The sequence below is a fragment of the Heptranchias perlo genome, chromosome 9 (assembly GCF_035084215.1).
Source record: "Heptranchias perlo isolate sHepPer1 chromosome 9, sHepPer1.hap1, whole genome shotgun sequence".
Taxonomy (NCBI): Eukaryota; Metazoa; Chordata; class Chondrichthyes; order Hexanchiformes; family Hexanchidae; genus Heptranchias; species Heptranchias perlo.
In genome coordinates, this window is record NC_090333.1 from 121,161 (window position 1) to 137,529 (window position 16,369).

Below are 16,369 nucleotides of genomic sequence, written 5' to 3' on the forward strand. Positions count from 1 at the left end.
AAATTGGAAGTGTGGTAAACAGTGAGAAGGATAGTGATAGACTTCATGAGGACATGGACAGGCTGGTGGAATGGGTGGACACATGGCAGATGAAAAGTGTGAAGTGAAACATTTTGGCAGGAAGAACAAGGAGAGGCAATAGAAACTAAATGGTGCAATTCTAAAGGGGGTACAGGAACATAGAGACCTGGGAGTGCATATGCACACATGTTTGAAGGTGGTAGGACAGGTTGAGAAAGCGTTTAAAAAAGCATACGGGATCCTGGGCTTTATAAATAGAGGCATAGAGTAAAAAAGCAAGGAAGTTATGTTGCACCTTTATAAAACATTGGTTTGATCACAGCTAGAGTACTGTGTCCAATTCTGGGCACCACACTTCAGGAAGGATGTGAAGGCCTTAGAGAGGATGCAGAGGAAATTTATGAGAATGATTCCAGGGATGAGGGACTTCCGTTACATGGATAGACTGGAGAAGCTGGGGTTGTTCTCCTTAAAGCAGAAAAGGTTGAGAGGAGATTTGATAGAAATGTTCAAAATCATGAAGGATTTAGAGAAAGCAAATAAAGAGAAACTGTTCCCATTGGTGGAAGGATCGAGAACCAGAGGACATAGATTTAAGGTGATTGGCAAAAGAACCAAAGGCGACATGAGGAAAAACCTTTTTATGCAGCGAGTAGTTATGATCTGGAATGCGCTGCCTGAAAGGGCGGTGGAAGCAGATTCAATCGTGACTTTCAAAAAGGAAATGGATAAATATTTGAAGGGAAAAAATTTGCAGGGCTACGGGGGAATGGGATTAATTGGATTGCTCTTACAAAGAACCAGCAGAGGCTCGATAGACCAAATGACCTCCTCCTGTACTGTAACCATTCTAAGATTCCATGATTCTATGATTCCCACACCCCTCAGTCTCTGAATCCCACACCCCTCAACCAATCAATCCCACTTCCCTCATTCACTGCATCCCAATCCTTTCATTCACTACAACCCACACCCCTCATTCACTCAATCCCCCTCCCCTCATTCACGGCATCCCCCTCCCCTCATGCACTGCATCCCCCTTCCCTCATGCACAGCATCCCCTCCCCTCATGCACTGCATCCCACTCCCCTCAGTCACTGTATCCCGCTCCCCTGATTGAAAATTACAGGAGTCAAATTGAGTGAATAGTCCGTTCGAATGAACCCCACTGACTTAAGACTGATACCTGCAGCTGTAGATCCCGCTCGGATAGATGATGAAATCCCCACGGATTCCAGAGTTGTTTGTTCCCCGGTTCCTTTTCTTGTGGATGTGTCTCGAACTGTAATAAAGGAACAGAAACATGGGGGAGTGCAGGAGTGGAGAACATCCAAACAGGTCATCGGGCTGGTACTGGAGACCGGAGAATGTCAGACACCGGTCTTTATAGAATCCATGATCATCCAATCCCACTCCCCTCTGTCACTGCATCCCCATCACTACCTCTCACACCATTCTGTCTTCACCTCTCACGTGCCTGATTCACGGCATCCCACTCCCCTCATTCACTGCAACCCACACCCCTCATTCACTGCATCCCCTTCCCCTCATTCACTGCAACCAACTCCCCTCATTCACTGCAACCCACTCCCCTCATTCACTGTATCCCCTTCCCCTCATTCACTGCAACACGCTCCCCTCATTCACTGCAACCCACTCCCCTCATTCACTGCATCCACTCCGCCTCATTCACTGCAACCCGCTCCCCTCATTCACTGCATCCATCTCCCCTCATTCACTGCATCCCACTCACCTCATTCACTGCAACTCACTCCCCTCTTTCACTGCATCCCACTCCCCTCATTTACTGCAACCTGCTCCCCTGATTCACTGCAACTCGCTCCCCCCATTCACTGCATCCCACTCCCCTAATTAACTGCAACCCGCTCCCCTCATTCACTGCAACCCGCTCCCTCATTCATTGAATCCCACTCCCCTCATTCACTGCATGCCCCTCCCCTCATTCACTGCAACCTGCTCCCCTCAGTCACTGCACCCCACTCCTCTCATTCACTGCATCCCCTTCCTCTCATTTACTGCATTCCTTTCCCCTCATTCACTGCAACTCACTCCCCTCATTCACTGCATCCCACTCCCCTCATTTACTGCAACCCGCTCCCCTGATTCACTGCATCCCGCTCCCCTCATTCACTGCAACTCGCTCCCCTCATTCACTGCATCCCACTCCCCTCATTAACTGCAACCCGCTCCCTCATTCACTGAATCCCACAACCCTCATTCACTGCATCCCCCTCCCCTTATTCACTGAATCCTCCCCTCATTCACTGCATCCCGTTCGCTTCATTCACTGCATCCCCCTCACCTCATGCACTGCATCTCACTCCCCTCAGTCACTGTTTCCCAATCGCTTCAGTCACTGGAACCCACTCCCCTCAGTCACTGCATCCCACTCCCCTCATTCACTGCAACCCACTCCCCTCATTCACTGCATCCCACTCCACTCATTCACTGCAACCCACTCCCCGCATTCACTGCAACCCACTCCCCTCATTCACTGCATCCCACTCCCCTCATTCACTGCATCCCACTCCCCTCATTAACAGCAACCTGCTCTCTCATTCACTGCATCCCACTCCCCTCATTCACTGCATTGCCCTCCCCTCAGTCACTGCATCCCACTCCGCTCATTCACTGCAACCCACTCCCCTCATTCACTTAAACTCACTCCCCACATTCACCATATCCCACTCTTCTCATTCACTGCATCGCCTTCCCCTCATTCACTGCATCCTCTTCCCCTCATTCACTGCAACCCACTCCCCTTAGTCACTGCATCCCCCTCCCCTCATTCACTGTATCCCCTTCCCCTCATTCACTGCACTCCTGCTCCCCTCATTCACTGCATCCCACTCCTCTCGTTCACTGCATCCCCCTCCCCTCATTCACTGCATCCCCCTCTCCTCATTCACTGCATCCCACTCCCCTCATTCACTGCATCCATCTCCCCTCATGCACTGCATCCCACTCTTCTCATTCACTGCATCCCCCTCCCCTCATACACTGCATCCGCCTCCCCTCATTCACTGCATCCCCCTGTTCTCATTCACTGCATCCCACCCCCCTCATTCACTGCAGCGCCCTCCCCTCATGCAGTGCATCCCACTCCCCTCAGTCACTGTATCCCACTCCCCTGATGGAGAATTGCAGGAGTCATATTGGGTGATCAGTACATTCGAATGAATCCCACTGATTCAAGACTGATACCTGAAGCTGTAGATCGCGATGGGATCGAGGAGAAGCTCTCAGCAGATACTAGAGTTGTTTGCTGCTCTGTTCTTTGTCTTGTGGATGTCTCTGGATCTGTAAGAAAGGAAGAGAATCATGGGAGAGTGCAGGAGTGGAGAACACCCGATCACGTCATCGGGCTGGTACGAGAATCCGGAGAATGTCAGATACTGGTCTTTATAGAATCCGTGAACGTCCAATCCCACTTTCTTTAGTCACTGCACCTCACTCTCCTAATTCACAACATTGAACTACACTCAGAGAATTCATCCCACTCCCCGCAGTCACTGCATCGCCCTCCCCTCATTCACTGTATCCAAACATAAAATGTCACTACCTCCGAGACACTGCACCTCACTCTCCTAATTCACTGCATCCCACTTCTCCCAGAGAATTGATCCCACTCCCCTCATTCACTGCATCCCAACACAATAAGTCACTGCCTCCAACTCCCTCCGTCATGACCTGCCACGCACCTGAGTCACTGTATCCCACTCATCTCATTCACTGCACCTCACTCATCTCATTCACTGCATCCCACTCCCCTCAGTCACTGCTTCCCATTCATCTCAGTCACTGCACCCCACTACCCTCATTTACAGACTGGAAGATTCTGAATGATTGAGGATTGCAGGAGTCAGATTGGGGGAACAGTATGTTTCAATGAACCCCACTGACACAGGACTGATACCTGAAGCTGTAGATCCCGCTGGGATAGAGGATGAAATCTTCCCAGATTCTAGAGTTGTCTGTTGCTCGGTTCCTTGTCTTGTGGATGTGTCTGGATCTGTAATAAAGAGTCCGGAGAATGTCAGACACCGGTCTTTATAGAATCCATGATCATCCAATCCCACTCCCCCCCGCCACTGCATCCCCATCAATACCTCTCACACATCTCCGCCTTCACCTCCCACCCCCCTCATTCACTGCATCCACCTCCCCTCATGCACTGCATCCCACTCATCTCATCCACTGCATCACCCTCCCCTCATTCACTGCATCACCCTCCCCTCATTCACTGCATCCCCCTCCCCTCATTCACTGCAGCGCCCTCCCCTCATGCAGTGCATCCCACTCCCCTCAGACACTGTATCCCGCTCCCCGATTGAAAATTACAGGAGTCAAATTGGGTGAATAGTCCATTCGAATGAACCCCACTGACTGAAGACTTATACCTGCAGCTGTAGATCCCGCTTGGATAGAGGATGAAATCCCCACGGATTCCAGAGTTGTTTGTTCCCCATTTGTTTTCCTTGTGGATGTGTCTCGAACTGTAATAAAGGAACAGAATCATGCGGGAGAGCAGGAGTGGAGAACATCCGAACAGGTCATCGGGCTGGTACTAGAGACCGGGTAATATCAGACACTGGTCTTTATAGAATCCATGATCATCCAATCCCACTCCCCTCTGTCACTGCATCCCCATCACTACCTCTCACACCATTCTGTCTTCACCTCTCACGCGCCTGATTCACGGCATCCCACTCCCCTCATTCACTTTATCCCACTCCTCTCATTTACTGCACCCCCTCCCTCTCATTCACTGCCACCAACTCCCCTCAGTCACTGTATCCCCCTCCCCTCATTCACTGCAACGCAGTCCCCTCATTCACTGCAACCCGCTCCCCTCATTCACTGCATCCCACTCCCCTCATTCACTGCATTCCCCTCCCAACATTTTCTGCATCCCTCTCTCCTCATTCACTGCTTCCCACTCACCTCATTCACTGCAACACCCTGCCCGCATACACTGCATCATCCTCCCCTCATACACTGCATTCCCCTCCCCTCATTCACTGCATCTCACTCCCCTCATTCACTGCATCCTCCCCCTCAGTTACTGCATCCCACAGCCCGCAGTCACTCGATCCCCCTCCCCTCATTCACGGTATCCGAACACAAAATGTCACTACCTCTCAGTCACTGCACCTCACTCTCCTAATTCACCGCATCACACTTCTGCCACTGAATGCATCCCACTCCCCTCAGTCACTGCATTCCTCACCCATCATTCACACATCCCACTCCCCTCAGTCACTGCATTCCTCGTCCATCAGTCACTGCAACCCACTCCCCTCATTCACTGTATCCCCCTCCCCTTATTCACTGCATATCCGCTCCGCTCATTCACTGCATTCCCCTACCCACATTTTCTGCATCCCTCTCTCCTCATTCGCTGCCTCCCACTCCCCTCAGTCACTGCATTCCTCGTCCATCAGTCACTGCAACCCACTCCCCTCATTCACGACATCCCACTCCCCTCATCCACTCTATCCCACTCCCCTCATTCACTACATCCCACTCCCCTCATTCACTGCATTCCCCTCCCCTCACTCACTGCATCTCACTCCCCCCATTCACTGCATCCTCCCCCTCAGTTACTGCATCCCACAACCCACAGTCACTTAATCCCCCTCCCCTCATTCACGGTATCCTAACACAAAATGTCACGACCTCTCAGTCACTGCACCTCACACTTCTGCCACTGAATGCATCCCACTCCCTTCAGTCACTGCATTCCTCACCCATCATTCACACATCCCACTCCCCTCAGTCACTGCATCCCAACACAATAAGTCACTGCCTCCCAATCCACTCCGTCATTACCTCTCATGCACCTCAGTCATTGTACCCCACTCAGCTCATTCACTACATTTCACATCCCTCAGTCACTGCAACCCACTCCCCTCAGTCACTGCACCCCACTCCACTCATTTAGAGACTGGAAAATCCTGAACGATTGAGGATTGCAGGTGTCAGATTGGCGTATAGTACGGTTCAATGAACCCCACTGACACCAGACTGATACCTGAAGCTGCAGATCCCGCTGGGATAGAGGATGAAATCTCCCCAGATTCCAGAGTTGTCTGTTGCTCGGTTCCTTGTCTTGTGGATGTGTCTCGATCTGTAATAAAGGAACAGGGAGTGTTGGAGTGGAGAACACCCGAACAGGCCATCGGGCTGGTACAAGAGTCCGGAGAATGACAGACACCGGTCCTTATAGAATCCATGATCATCCAATCCCACTCCTCTCCGTCACTGCATCCCCATCACTACCTCTCACACACCTCCATGTTTACCTCCCACGCACCTGATTCACGGCATCCCACTCCCCTCATTCACTGCATCCCACTCCCCTCATTCACTGCAACCCACTCCCCTCATTCACTGCAACCCACTCCAATCATTCACTGCATCCCACTCCCCACATTCACTGCATCCCCTCCCCTCATTCACTGCAACTCCCTCCCCTCATTCACTGCAACCCACTCCCCTCATTCACTGCATCCCACTCCCCTCATTCACTGCAACAAGCTCCTCTTATTCACTGCAACCCACTCCCCTCATTCACTGCAACCCAATCCCCTCATTCACTGCATCCCACTCCCCTCATTCACTGCAACCAGCTCCCCTCATTCACTGCATCCCACTCCCCTCAGTCACTGTGTCCCACTCCCCTCATTCACTGCATCCCACTCCCCTCATTCACTGCAACCCACTCCCCTCAATCACTGCATCCCACTCCCCTCATTCACTGCAACCCACTCCCCTCATTCACTGCATCCCACTCCCCTCATTCACTGCATCCCACTCCCCTCAGTCACTGCATCCCACTCCCCTCATTCACTGCATCCCACTCCCCACCTGCACTGCAACCCAATACCCTCATTCACTGCATCCCGCTCCCCTCATTCACTTAAACTCACTCCCCTCATTCACCATATCCCACTCCTCTCATTCACTGCATCCCCTTCCCCTCATTCACTGCAACCCATTCCCTTCATTCACTGCAACCCGCTCCCCTCATTCACTGCATTGCCCCTCCCCTCAGTCACTGCAACTCAGTACCCTCAGTCACTGCATCTCAGTCCCCTCAGTCACTGCATCCCACTCCCCTCAGACACTGTATCCCACTCCCCTGATTGAGAATTGCAGGAGTCATATGGGGTGATTAGTACATTCGAATGAATCCCACTGATTCAAGACTGATACCTGAAGCTGTTGATCCCGATGGGATTGAGGAGAAACTCTCAGCAGATTCGAGAGTTGTTTGCTGCTCTGTTCTTTGTTTTGTGAATGTCTCTGGATCTGTAATAAAGGAACAGAATCATGGGGGAGTGCAGGAGTGGAGAACACCCGAACAGGACATCGGGCTTGTACTACAGTCCGGAGAATATCAGACACTGGTCTTTATAGAATCCATGATCATCCAATCCCATTTTCTTCAGTCACTGATCCTCACTCTCCTAATTCACAACATCGAACTTCTCTCAGAGAATTCATCCCACTCCCCGCAGTCACTGCATCGCCCTCCCCTCATTCACTGTATCCTAACATAAAATGTCACTACCTCCCAGTCACTGCACCTCACTCTCCTAATTCACTGCATCCCACTTCTCCCAGAGAATTGATCCCACTCCCCTCAGTCACTGCATTCCTCATCCATCAATCACACATCCCACTCCCCTCAGTCACTGCATCCCAACACAATAAGTCACTGCCTCCAACTCCCCTCCGTCATGACCTGCCACGCACCTCAGTCACTGTATCCCACTCATCTCATTCACTGCACCTCACTCATCTCATTCAGTGCAACCCTCTCCCCTCATTCACTGCATCCCACTCCCCTCATTCACTGCAACCCATTCCCCTCACTCACTGCATCCCACTCCCCTCATTTACTGCAACCCGCTCCCCACATTTACTGCATCCCACACCCCTCATTCACTGCAACTCAGTCCCCTCAGTCACTGCAACTCAGTCCCCTCAATCACTGTTTCCCACTCCCCAGATTGAGAATTGCAGGAGTCATATTGGGTGATCAGTACATTCGAATGAATCCCACTGATTGAAGACTGATACCTGAAGCTGTCGATCCCGATGGGATTGAGGAGAAACTCTCAGCAGATACTAGAGTTGTTTGCTGCTCTGTTCTTTGTCTTGTGGATGTCTCTGGATCTGTAATAAAGGAAGAGAATCATGGGAGAGTGCAGGAGTGGAGAACACCCGAACAGGTCATCGGGCTGGTACGAGACTCAGGTGAATGTCAGATACTGGTCTTCACAGAATCCGTGATCGTCCAATCCCACTTTCTTCAGTCACTGCACCCCACTCTCCTCATTCACTACATCGAACTACACTCAGAGAATTCATCCCACTCCCCGCAGTCACTGCATCGCCCTCCCCTCATTCACTGTATCCTAACACAAAATGTCACTACCTCCCAGTCACTGCACCTCACTCTCCTAATTCACCGCATCAGACTTCTGCCATTGAATTCATCCCACTCCCCTCATTCACTGCATTTCTCATCCATCATTCACACATCCCACTCCCCTCAGTCACTGCATCCCAACACAATAAGTCACTGCCTCCAACTCCCCTCCGTCATTACCTGGCACGCACCTCAGTCACTGTATCCCACTCATCTCATTCACTGCACCTCACTCATCTCATTCACTGCATCCCACTCCCCTCAGTCACTGCTTCCCATTCACCTCAGGCACTGCACCCCACTCCCCTCATTTACAGACTGGAAGATTCTGAAGGATTGAGGATTGCAGGTGTCAGATTGGGGGAACAGTATGTTTCAATGAACTCCACTGACACAGGACTGATACCTGAAGCTGTAGATCCCGCTGGGATCGAGGATGAAATCTTCCCGGATTCTAGAGTTGTCTGTTGCTCGGATCCTTGTCTTGTGGATGTGTCTGGATCTATAAAAAAGGAACAGAAACATGGGGGAGTGCAGGAGTGGAGAACATCCAAACAGGTCATGGGGCTGGTACTAGAGACCGGAGAATGTCAGACACCGGTCTTTATAGAATCAATGATCATCCAATCCCACTCCCCCCCGTCACTGCATCCCCATCAATACCTCTCACACACCTCCGCCTTCACCTCCCACTCCCCCCATTCACTGCATCCACCTCCCCTCATGCACTGCATCCCACTCATCTCATGCACTGCATCCCCCTCCACTCATTCACTGCATCCCCCTCCCCTCATTCACTGCAGCGCCCTCCCCTCATGCAGTGCATCCCACTCCCCTCAGTCACTGTATCCCGCTCCCCTGATTGAAAATTACAGGAGTCAAATTGAGTGAATAGTCCGTTCGAATGAACCCCACTGACTTAAGACTGATACCTGCAGCTGTAGATCCCACTCGGATAGAGGATGAAATCCCAACGGATTCCAGAGTTGTCTGTTGCTCGGTTCCTTGTCTTGTGGATGTGTCTGGATCTGTAATAAAGGAACAGAATCATGGGGGAGTGCAGGAGTGGAGAACACCCGAACAGGACATCGGTCTGGTACGAGAGTCCGGAGAATATCAGACACCGGTCTTTATAGAATCCATGATCATCCAATCCCACTCCCCTCTGTCACTGCATCCCCATCACGACCTCTCACACCGTTCCGTCTTTACCTCCCATGCACCTGATTCACGGCATCCCACTCCCCTCAATCACTGCAACCCACTCCCCTCATTCACTGCATCCCACTTCCCTCATTCACTGCAACCCGCTCTCCTCATTCACTGCATCCCACTCCCCTCAGTCACTGCATCCCACTCCCCTCATTCACTGCATCACACTCCCCTCAATCACTGCATCCCACTCCCCTCATTCACTGCAACCCACTCCCCTCATTCACTGCATCCCACTCCCCTCATTCACTGCAACCCACTCCCCTCATTCACTGCATCCCACTCCCCTCAGTCACTGTATCCCACTCCCCTGATTGAGAATTGCAGGTGTCATATGGGGTGATTCGTACATTCGAATGAATCCCACTGATTCAAGACTGATACCTGAAGCTGTCGATCCCAATGGGATTGAGGAGAAACTCTCAGCAGATTCTAGAGTTGTTTGCTGCTCTGTTCTTTGTCTTGTGGATGTCTCTGGATCTATAATAAAGGAAGAGAACCATGGGGGAGTGCAGGAGTGGAGAACACCTGAACAGGTCATCGGGCTGGTACGAGAATCCGGAGAATGTCAGATACTGGTCTTAAAAGAATCCATGATCGTCCAATCCCACTTTCTTCAGTCACTGATCCTCACTCTCCCAACTCACAACATCGAACTACACTCAGAGAATTCATCCCACTCCCCGCAGTCACTGCATCGCCCTCCCCTCATTCACTGTATCCTAACATAAAATGTCACTACCTCCTAGACACTGCACCTCACTCTCCAAATTCACTGCATCCCACTTCTCCCAGAGAATTCATCCCACTCCCCTCAGTCACTGCATTCTTCATCCATCATTCACACATCCCACTCCCCTCAGTCACTGCATCCCAACACAATAAGTCACTGCCTCCAACTCCCCTCCGTCATGACCTGCCACGCACCTCAGTCACTGTATCCCACTCATCTCATTCACTGCACCTCACTCATCTCATTCACTGCATCCCACTTCCCTCAGTCACTGCTTCCCATTCATCTCAGTCACTGCACCCCACTACCCTCATTTACAGACTGGAAGATTCTGAATGATTGAGGATTGCAGGTGTCAGATTGGGGGAACAGTATGTTTCAATGACCCCCACTGACACAGGACTGATACCTGAAGCTGTAGATCCCGCTGGGATAGAGGATGAAATCTTCCCAGATTCTAGAGTTGTCTGTTGCTCGGTTCCTTGTCTTGTGGATGTGTCTGGATCTGCAATAAAGAGTCCGGAGAATGTCAGACACCGGTCTTTATAGAAACCATGATCATCCAATCCCACTCCCCCCCGCCACTGCATCCCCATCAATACCTCTCACACATCTCCGCCTTCACCTCCCACTCCCCTCATTCACTGCATCCACCTCCCCTCATGCACTGCATCCCACTCATCTCATCCACTGCATCCCCCTCCCCTCAATCACTGTATCCCGCTCCCCTGATTGAAAATTACAGGAGTCAAATTGGGTGAATAGTCCGTTCGAATGAACCCCACTGACTTAAGACTGATACCTGCAGCTGTAGATCCCGCTCGGATAGAGGATGAAATCCCCACGGATTCCAGAGTTGTTTGTTCCCCAGTTCTTTTCCTTGTGGATGTGTCTCGAACTGTAATAAAGGAACAGAATCATGCGGGAGTGCAGGAGTGGAGAACATCCGAACAGGTCATCGGGCTGGTACTTGAGACCGGATAATATCAGACACTGGTCTTTATAGAATCCATGATCATCCAATCCCACTCCCCTCTGTCACTGCATCCCCATCACTAACTCTCACACCATTCTGCTTCACCTCTCACGCGCCTGATTCACGGCATCCCACTCCCCTCATTCACTGCATCCACCTCCCCAAATTCACTGTAACCCACTCCCGAACATTCACAGCAACCCTCTCCCCTCATTCAATATTTCCAACTCCTCTCATTAACCGCATCCCCTTCCCCTCATTCACTGCAACCAGCTCCTCTCATTCACGGCATCCCATTCCCCTCATTCACTGCAACCCACTCCGCTCATTTACTGCATCCCACTCCCCTCAGTCACTGTAACCCAGTCCCCTCATTCACTGAATCCCACTCCCCTCATTCACTGCAACCCGTTCCCCTCATTCACTGCATCCCACTCCCCTCATTCACTGCAACCCACTCCTCTCATTCACTGCAACCCACTCCCCTCAATCACTGTATCCCACTCACCTCATTCACTGCTACCCTCTCCCCTCATTCACTACATCCCAATCGCCTCATTCACTGCAAACAGCTCCCCTCATTCACTGCATCCCACTCCCATCATTCGCTGCAACCCACTCCTCTCATTCACTGCATCCCACTCCCCTCAGTCACTGCATCCCACTCCCCTCATTCACTGCATCCCACTCCCCTCATTCACTGCAACCCGCTCCCCTCAGTCACTGCATCCAGCTCCCCTCATTCAATGCAACCCAGACCCCCACTCACTGCATCCCACTCCACTCATTCACTGCAACCCGCTCCCCACATTTACTGCATCCCATACCCCTCATGCACTGCAACTCAGTCCCCTCACTCACTGTTTCCCACTCCCCTGATTGAGAATTGCAGAAGTCATATTGGGTGAATAGCACATTCGAATGAACCCCACTGATTCAAGACTGATACCTGAAGCTGTAGATCGCGATGGGATTGAGGATAAACTCTCAGCAGATTCTAGAGTTGTTTGCTGCTCTGTTCTTTGTCTTGTGGATGTCTCTGGATCTGTAATAAAGGAAGAGAATCATGGGAGAGTGCAGGAGTGGAGAACACCCGAACAGGTCATCGGGCTGGTACGAGACTCCGGAGAATGTCAGATACTGGTCTTCACAGAATCCGTGATCGTCCAATCCCATTTTCTTCAGTCACTGATCCTCACTCTCCTAATTCACTACATCGAACTACACTCAGAGAATTCATCCCACTCCCCGCAGTCACTGCATCGCCCTCCCCTCATTCACTGTATCCCAACACAAAATGTCACTACCTCCCAGTCACTGCACCTCACTCTCCTAATTCACCGCTTCACACTTCTGCCACTGAATTCATCCCACTCCCCTCAGTCACTGCATTCCTCACCCATCATTCACACATCCCACTCCCCTCAGTCACTGCACTCCTCGTCCATCAGTCACTGCCTCCCACTCCACTCCGTCATTACCTGCCACGCACCTCAGTCACTGTATCCCACTCATCTCATTCACTGCACCTCACTCATCACATTCACTGCATCGCCCTCCCCTCATTCACTGTATCCTAACATAAAATGTCACTACATCCCAGTCACTGCACCTCACTCTCCGAATTCACCGCATCAGACTTCTGCCATTGAATTCATCCCACTCCCCTCAGTCACTGCATATCTCATCCATCATTCACACATCCCACTCCCCTCAGTCACTGCATCCCAACACAATAAGTCACTACCTCCAACTCCCCTCCGTCATTACCTGGCACGCACCTCAGTCACTGTATCCCACTCATCTCATTCACTGCACCTCACTCATCTCATTCACTGCATCCCACTCCCCTCAGTCACTGCATTTCTCATCCATCAGTCACTGCCTCCCACTCCCCTCAGTCACTGCTTCCCATTCACCTCAGTCACTGCACCCCACTTCCCTCATTTCGAGACTGGAAGATTCTGAACGATTGAGAATTGCAGGTGTCAGATTGTGGGAATAGTATGTTTAAATGAACCCCACTGACACCAGACTGATACCTGAAGCTGTAGATCCCACTGGGATAGAGGATGAAATCTCCCCTGATTCTTGAGTTGTCTGTTGCTCGGTTCCTTGTCTTGTGGATGTGTCTGGAACTGTAATAAAGGAACAGAATCATGGGGGAGTGCAGGAGTGGAGAACATCCGAACAGGTCATCGGGCTGGTACGAGAGTCCAGAGAATATCAGACACCGGTCTTTACAGAATCCATGATCATCGGCATCCTGGGGGTCACCGTTGACCAGGGACTTGGCTGGACCAGCCATGTGGGTGCCGTGGCTGCAGGAGCGGGTCGGAGGGTGGGTGTTCTGTGGCGGGTGGCTCGCCTCCTGACTCCTTTCCACCATCTACAAGGCACAAGTCAGGAGTGTGATGGAATACTCTTCACTTGCCTGGATGAGTGCAGATCCAACAACACTCAAGAAGCTCGACACCATCCAAGATAAAGCAGCCCGCTTGATTGGCACCCCATCCACCACCCTAAACATTCACTCCCTTCACCACCGGCGCACTGTGGCTGCAGTGTGTACCATCCACAGGATGCACTGCAGCAACATGCCATGGATTCTTTGACAGCACTTCCCAAACCCGCGACCTCTAACACCTAGAAGGACAAGAGCAGCAGGCACATGGGAACAACACCATCTGCATGTTCCCCTCCAAGTCACACACCATCCCAACTTGGAAATATATCGCCGTTCCTTCATCGCTGGGTCAAAATCCTGGAACTCCCTTCCTAACAGCACTGTGGGAGAACCTTCACCACACGGACTGCAGCAGTTCAAGAAGGTGGCTCACCACCACCTTCTTGAGGGCAATTAGGGATGGGCAATAAATGCTGGCCTTGCCAGCGACGCCCACATCCCATGAACGAATAAAAAAAAACTCCCCTCTGTCACTGCATCCCCATCACGACCTCTCACACCATTCCGTCTTTACCTCCCATGCACCTGATTCACGGCATCCCACTCCCCTCATTCACTGCATCCCACTTCCCTCATTCACTGGAACCCGCCCTCCTCATTCACTGCAACCCACTCCCCTCATTCACTGCATCCCACTTCCCTCATTCACTGCAACCCGCTCTCCTCATTCACTGCAACCCACTCCCCTCATTAACTGCATCCCACTTCCCTCATTCACTGCAACCCGCTCTCCTCACACACTGCATCCCACTCCCCTCATTCACTGCATCCCACTCCCCTCAATCACTGCATCCCTCTCCCCTCATTCACTGCATCCCACTCCCCTCAATCACTGCATCCCTCTCCCCTCATTCACTGCAACCCACTCCCCTCATTCACTGCATCCCACTCCCCTCATTCACTGCAACCCGCTCTCCTCATTCACTGTATCCCACTCCCCTCAGTCACTGCATCCCACTCCCCTCATTCACTGCATCACACTCCCCTCATGCACTGCATCCCACTCGCCTGATTGAGAATTGCAGGAGTCACGTTGGGTGATTAGTACGTTCGAATGAACCGCACTGACTCAAGACTGATACCTGAAGCTGTAGATCGTGCTGGGATTGAGGAGAAACTCTCAGCATATTCTGGAGTTGTTTGCTGCTCTGTTCTTTGTCTTGTGGATGTCTCTGGATCTGTAATAAAGGAACAGAATCATGGGAGAGTGCAGGAGTGGAGAACACCTGAACAGGTCATCGGGCTGGTACGAGAATCCGGAGAATGTCAGATACTGGCCTTTATAGAATCCATGATCATCCAATCCCACTTTCTTCAGTCACTGCTCCTCACTCTCCTAATTCACAACATCGAACTTCTCTCAGAGAGTTCATCCCACTCCCCACAGTCACTGCAACGCCCTCCCCTCATTCACTGTATCCTAACATAAAATGTCACTACCTCCCAGTCACTGCACCTCACTCTCCTAATTCACCGCATCAGACTTCTGCCACTGAATTCATCCCACTCCCCTCATTCACTGCACCCCACTCCCCTCATTTAGAGACTGGAAGATCCTGAATGATTGAGGATTGCAGGTATCAGATTGGGGTATAGTACGTTTCAATGAACCTTACTGACACCAGACTGATACCTGAAGCTGTAGATCCCGCTGGGATAGAGGATGAAATCTCCCCAGATTCTAGAGTTGTTTGCTGCTCTGTTCTTTGTCTTGTGGATGTGTCTGGATCTGTAATAAAGGAACAGAATCATGCGGGAGTGCAGGAGTGGAGACCACCCGAACAGGTCATGGGGCTGGTACTAGAGTCCGGAGAATGTCAGACACCAGTCTTTACAGAATCCATGATCATCCAATCCCACTCCTCTCCGTCACTGCATCCCCATTACTACCTCTCACACCCCTCCGTCTTTACCTCCCACGCACCTGATTCACGGTCTCCCACTCCCCTCATTCACTGCAACCCACTCCCCTCATTCACTGCAACACACTCCCCTCATTCACTGCATGCCACTCCCCTCATTCACTGCGTCCCCCTCCGCCCATTCACTGCATCCCCCTCCCCACATTCACTGCAACCCACTCCCCTCATTAACTGCATCGCACTCCCATCATTCACTGCAACAAGCTCCTCTTATTCACTGAAACCCACGCCCCTCATTCACTGCAACCTGCTCCCCTCATTCACTATATCACACTCCCCTTATTCACTGCAACCCATTCCCCCCATTCACTGCAACCCACTCCCCTCATTCACTGCAACCTGCTCCCCTCATTCACTATATCCCACTCGCCTCATTCACTGCAACAAGCTCCTCTTATTCACTGCAACCCAATCCCCTCATTCACTGCATCCCACTCCCCTAAGTTACTGCGTCCCACTCCCCTCATTCACTGCATCCCACTCCCCTCATTCGCTGCAACCCGCTCCCCTCATTCACTGCATCCCACTCCCCTCAGTCACTGCATCCCACTCCCCTCATTCACTGCATCCCACTCGC